The sequence below is a fragment of the Musa acuminata genome, chromosome BXJ1-1 (assembly GCF_036884655.1).
Source record: "Musa acuminata AAA Group cultivar baxijiao chromosome BXJ1-1, Cavendish_Baxijiao_AAA, whole genome shotgun sequence".
NCBI classification, from domain to species: Eukaryota; Viridiplantae; Streptophyta; class Magnoliopsida; order Zingiberales; family Musaceae; genus Musa; species Musa acuminata.
This window is the reverse complement of record NC_088327.1, coordinates 10,602,563-10,609,173: the sequence shown is the minus strand read 5'-3', so window position 1 is coordinate 10,609,173 and position 6,611 is coordinate 10,602,563. Positions and strand designations below refer to the sequence as shown.

The following is a 6,611-nucleotide window of genomic DNA, read 5'->3' as shown; positions in this document are numbered from 1 at the left end:
GCACCTCGGCCAAACAATGCCTGAGTCATACACCTTAGCTAAACAATGCCTAAGCCATGCACCTCAGCTAAACAATGTCCGAGTTGTGCACTTCAGTCAAATAGTGCTCAAATGGTGCACCTCAGCCAAACAGTACTCGAATGGTGCACCTCGACCAAATAGTGCTTGAGTCGTGCACCTCGACCAAAAAATGCCCGAGTCATACACCTCGACCAAACGGTGCCTGAGTCATGCACCTCGACCAACCAGTGCTTGAGTAGTGCAACTCGGCCAAACAATGTCCGAATGGTGCACCTCGGCCAAATAGTGCTCGAATGGTGCACCTCGACCAACCAGTGCTTGAGTAGTGCAACTCGGCCAAACAATATCCGAATGGTGCACCTCGGCCAAATAATGCTCGAATGGTGCACCTCGACCAAACAGTGCCCGACTCGTGCACCTCGATCAAACAGTGCTTGAGTTGTGCACCTTGACCAAATAGTGTCCGAGTTGTGCACCTTGGCCAAATAGTGCTTGAATGGTGCACCTCAACCAAACAGTGCCTGAGTCATGCACCTCGGCCAAACAATGCCCGAGCCATACACCTCAGCCAAATAGTGCTCGAGTCATGCACCCCGGCTAAATAGTACCTGAGTCATGCACCTCATCCAAACAGTATCCGAGTTGTGCACCTCAACCAAATAGTGCCCGAGTCGTGCACCTCGGACAAACAATGTACGAGCCATGCACCTTGGCCAAACAATGCCCGAGTCATGCATCTTGGCCAAACAGTGCCCAAATCGTGCACCTCGTCCAAATAGTGTCCAAGTCGTGCACCTTGACCAAATAGTACCTGAGTTGTGCACCTCGGCCAAACACTGCTCGAATGATACACCTCTGCCAAACAGTGCCTGAGTCGTGCACCTCGACCAAACAGTATCTGAGTCATGCACCTCAGCCAAACAATGCCCGAGTCATGTATCTCGGCCAAACAATGCTTGAGTTGTGTACCTCGGCCAAACATTGTCCAAGTTGTGCATCTCAGCCAAACAGTGTCTAAGTTATGCACCTCGGCCAAATAGTATTTGATTTGTGCACCTTGGTCAAACAGTGCTTGAACTGTGCACCTCACCCAAACAGTGTCTGAGTTGTGCACCTTGGCCAAATAATGCTCGAGTCATGTTTCATCTAATCTAGTGCCTGAGCGATGCCTTGCAACTAATCTAATGTCTGGGTCGCATCTCGACCAATCCAATGCCCGAGTCATGCCTCGTGGCCAGTCCAATATCTGAGTTGCATCTCGGCCAATCCAATGTCTCAGTCATATCTCGGCCAGTCCAATGCTCAAACCACGCCTTGGGGTCAATCCAATGTTCGAACTACACCTCACAGCTAGTCCAATATTCAAGTCACATCCCTGGATATCTAATATCCCTTTAAATAGTTGCCTTACCTTCCTTAATATTAACTAACCTCTAACCTTAATCTTGCAAGTGATGTTATCATTAATCATACTTAGAATCTTCAAATCATTCACTTTCTTTTCTCTGATGACCTTATTAAGCTTATCTTATCTATTCATATACCTAACTCGGGTTTGGACTTTATACCTTTCTAGGTTGGCTACTTCTAAGAGCTTATATAAATTTATGAATTTTTTTAATAGAGACCGGTATAACTAAAGGATAATTTGGAGTATCAATGTTCGTCATAAGAGTCAAAATTTTTCTTTGTAAACTCATTTAGAATTATCTTCTTACTTTTTTTTATCTAATATTATTCATGGTTATCTTTTTGTTTGTCCACTTTGTCATTGTGATTCGGCTAAACAATGCCCGAGTCATGCACCTCGGCTAAATAGTGACCAAGTCATACACCTCGACCAAACAGTATTTGAGTCATGCACCTTAGCCAAACAGTGCCCAAGTCGTGCACCTTAGTCAAACAGTGTCCGAGTTATGCACTTCGACCAAATAGTACTCGAATGGTGTACCTCGGTCAAACAGTGCTCCAATGGTATACCTCGGCCAAATAGTGCTCGAGTTATGCACCTCGGCCAAACAATGCCCGAGCTATGCATCTCGGCCAAACAATGCCCAAGCCATGCCCGAGCTATGCACCTTGGCCAAACAATGCTCGAGCTATGCACCTTGGCGAAAGAGTGCTCGAGTCAAGCACCTTGGCCAAACAGTGCCCGAGTCATGTACCTCGGCCAAACAATAATCGAATCATGCACCTCAACCAAATAATGCCTCAGTCATGCACCTCGGCCAAACAGTACTCGAGTCATGTACCTCAGCCAAATAGTGCCCGAGTCATGCACCTTGGCCAAACAGTGTTCGAGTCATGCACCTCGGCCAAACAGTGTTCGAGTCATGCACCTCGGCCAAACAGTACCCAAGTTATGCACCTCGACCAAACAATGCCCTAGTTGTGCACCTCGGCCAAACAATGTTCGAGTTGTGCACCTCAACCAAACAGTGTTCGAGTCATGCACCTTGGCCAAACAGTGCCCAAGTCATGCACCTCGACCAAACAATGCCCGAGTTGTGCACCTCGGCCAAACAGTTTTCAAGTTGTGCAGCTCGACCAAACTGTGTCTGATTTGTGCACCTTGGTCAAACAGTGCCCGAGTTGTGCACCTCACCCAAACAGTGTCCTAGTTATGCACCTCGGCCAAATAGTGCCCGAGTCACGTCTTGTCCAATACAATGTCCGAGCTATGTCTCGCAGCCAATCCAATGTCCGAGTCTCATCTTGACCAATTCAATGCCCAAACCATGCCTCGCGACCAGTCCAATGTTCGAGTCGCATCTCGGCCAGTCGAATGCTCGAGCTACACCTCGCAGCCAATCCAATGTTCGAGTCATATCTCGGCTAGTCCAATGCCCGAGCCATGCCTCATGGCCAATCCAATGTCCAAGTCACATCTCGGCTAGTCCAATGCTCAAGCCACGCCTCATGGCCAGTCTAATGCTCGAGCTACACCTCGCAGTCAATCCAATGTTCAAGTCATATCTCGGCCAGTACAATGCCCGAGCCATGACTTGTGGCCAGTTTGATGCCTGAATAATGTTGGTCGGCCAAACCTGTGCCCAAGTAGCATTGTTCAGCCAGTCATATGCTCGAGTAATGTCACTCAACTAGCCTAGTGTTCGAGTAGTGTGCTCGACGAAATCAGTGCCCAAGTAGTATTGCTCGACTAGTCCTACACCCAAGCAGTGTTGCTTGACCAGTTCTACGCCCGAGTAGTGTTGCTCAGCCAGCCCCATTCCCGAGCTATATCACTCAACTAGTCCAACTCCCAAATAGAAGCTCCCGGTCAACCGACGATCGAACCACCAATCCCAGCATGACAGTTGACCCAACTAGCAAAAGGCACTAAGCCATACCCTGAGCTCCTCCACGACGAACCTGGGGCATGCCTCTTTGGGGGGGGGAGAGAGAATGATGGGGTCTATTCTCATAACACCCTCGTGATAACAATCAGCAGCCATGTTAGCGCTAACATGGAGCCTCAGAACTGATATGGTGCATTACATCGACGTGACACCTCGGACTTTGATGGGACGGTTGCTTGCTCCCGCACTGTTTGAGGTCATACAAGATGGCACCACATAGTACAGAGCTGCTCCAGAAAGCTCAAAATAGTGTCGCGTGGTGCCGATCCATGTAGATTGATCGGTGCCCACATGGAAGATATGAGCCAACCGCTCGAGGAATCAACAATCATTAATAGACCATGCACGATCGACCTTCATTTGTAGGTATAAAAGCCGACCTCTTGACCAATGTCAAGGGATCGGACTTCGAATACCTCAACTCCCCTAACTCCACTTAACACAAACTTGAGCTTCGTAGGGGTCGAGTCAGGAAATCCCCCTCCCGACCTCGGTTAGTCTGCAAGAGTCCGACAACAAAAAATCAAGTCACTCAATAACTCGGGAGACAAGGCTCAGACTCAAACCGATTCGATGCTCGCTTCCTCCACCCGAGTACTCGCGTGGGCAACCTTACGCATCTGAGACAATGGTTCACTTGGGATTGGACCGAGCCATGCTGATACCTTGCCATGACGTAAAGGTTCACTAACAGTCCATCACCGCCGTTCCTTTCTTCCAGCAGACATGCACTCCCTCCGGCCCTCACCTTTCTGATACAGCATGGTTTGGTGATCTACTTGTTTTCCTCCTCTTCTTCTTCTTGCGTTGCAGTACCTACTCCTGGCTCCATGGTTGGCGCACAGCGTACGCAAGTTTGTGACAGGAAAGCCAGAGGAGCGGGACATGTTCAACTTCCTCTTCTTCCCAGCACTGCTGATGCGGTCGCTGCACGCCCAGCTCTGGATCACTCTGTCCCGGATGAAGACTGCCAACAGCAACCACAGCATAGTCGACAAAAGCCCCAGCTTCGAGCAAGTGGACAGAGAAAGGAACTGGTACTCTTTTTCCATCTTCTTCTTCTAGTTTATGTTGTGTCGTAGACGCCACAAGGTGTGATGGAGAAAACTGGATGGCAGGGATGACCAGATCAACTTGACGGCCATCTTGGCATACGTGGTAAACAAGATGATTCCTGGAGCATTACATCTACCATGGTAGAATACTAGAGGAGCGATCCTCATCAGTCTCCTCCACGTTGGCCCCGTGGAGTTCCTCTACTACTGGTTCATCGAGCTTTGCACCATCATTACCTCTATTCCCGTTACGATTATCACCGCCATGCCTCCGTTGTTACTGAGCCCATCACAAGTGAGACCCCTCTCTCTCTAAGTCTACTTCTGCCTCGTAAAAAGAACAAGCTATATCCAAGTTTGCATGTGTGGCTTACTTAACTTCGTCTCTCGCAGCTGTCATCCATCCATTCGGTGAAGAGCTGGTCTACTTCCTGCTCTTTGCGATTCCTCCTATACCCGCAGCTCTAACAGGATCAGGTTCCATTATAACAACCTATGGGTATTTGAACTATATTGATTTCATGAACTACATGTGCCACTGCAACTTTGAGATGGTTCCCAAGTGGCTTCTCGACAGCTTGCCCCCGCTCAAGTACCTCATTGACACTCCCTCGTAAGTACGGACTTCCTCGGACTACAATCTTAGCCTCAGGCCGTTCAGTGAATCAAGAAACGATACATGAACTGGAAACCAACAGATTAATTCGAAGTAAGATCTTATATTTCATGCGCAGGTTTCACTCCCTTCACCACACGAGATTTCGCACCAATTACTCGCTCTTTATGCCAATATACGACTATATATACGGTACGGTGGACGAGTCTTCGGACGAGTTACATGAAAGATCTCTCAGGAAAAAGGAGGAGATGGTCGATGTGGTTCATCTGACCCATTTGACCACCCCGCAGTCCATGTATCACTCTCGAATCGGCCTTTCTTCCCTGGAATCAAAACCATACAAGCATTAGTGGTACTTGTGGATCTTCTGGCCCTTCACGCACTCACTGGTGCAGCTGGCATGGCACATCGGGACTACATTCACCGTGGAGAGGAATAAACTGGAGAAGCTACGGATGGAGACATGGATGGTGCCAAGATACAGCTTCCAAGTAAGATTCTCAGCTAAATTCCATTTTTTGGATTTAGCTCTCTCCTGACTTGAGAAACGCTCGTTGACACTACGCCACATTCGCTGAGAACGAGGAGATAAATGGGTTGATCGAAGAAGCTATTCTGGAGGCCGATAAAAGGGGAGCTAAAGTCTTAAGTTTAGGTCTCCTAAACCAAGTAAGTTACTTTGTTGTCGATCTTACGCGAGCATGTTAAATGACATCTCGGATTCTGTGACGTTGTGTGCTGTAATTGCAGGCCGATGAATTGAATGGTGGCGGCATGCTGTATGTGAAGAGGAATCCCAAGCTTAAGGTAAGGATTGTGGACGGAACCAGCTTGGCAGTTGCTGTGGTTCTGCACAGTATCCCCAAAGGAACACAGAGCGTTCTTCTTCTCGTCGGAAATGTCTCGAAAATAGCTCTCTCTTTATGCTTGGCTTTATGCCAAATTGATATCCAGGTCCGTATTGAATTCAAGTCTCTTTCCTTTGAGAATGAATTCGTATCATTTGCTCTTGTCATCTCACAGGTAGAGATGGTTCAGAGGGACAAATTCAACCTCCTGAAACAGAGATTGCCACCGCAACTTCAGAAATATTTGGTTTTCTCTGGGAAATACAGTAGCAAGGTGAGGTCTTTTCCAAGCCACCTCCTCCGTTTCTCTCTCTCTCTGACATTTCCCATGTCTTTCAGTTGTAGATGAATTGTACAAATCCAAGGACTATTAATTTCCAGTCCAATCAAGAACTATTAATCTTTATTACTATAACATCGGTATCTTTCTGACGTTAAAGGAACAGAGTAGCAGCTGGGCAGTGAATCAATAATTCCATTCACATTTCAACTGTTGTGGTACCATCTTCCCGACTACAATACTTCATCCCTATGCACGGAAACATTCATGTAGACGCTAATTAGTTTGGATATTGACTAATCCTTTTGATCCCATAATAACTGAGGCTCACGCTTGCAGACGTGGTTACTTGGAAATGGAGTGAGATTAATTCATTATATGGATGTCATTGTAAGCAGAAGAGCAAGTTGATTAATTCATTATTTCAGC

General features: G+C 47.5%; 1 pseudogene; it reads left to right on the top strand.

Moving 5' to 3' along the window:
• The first annotated feature begins 4,008 nt into the window (after positions 1 to 4,008).
• LOC135679133 (very-long-chain aldehyde decarbonylase GL1-6-like) lies at positions 4,009 to 6,593 on the top strand (annotated as a pseudogene).
• The last annotated feature ends 18 nt before the right edge of the window (positions 6,594 to 6,611 follow it).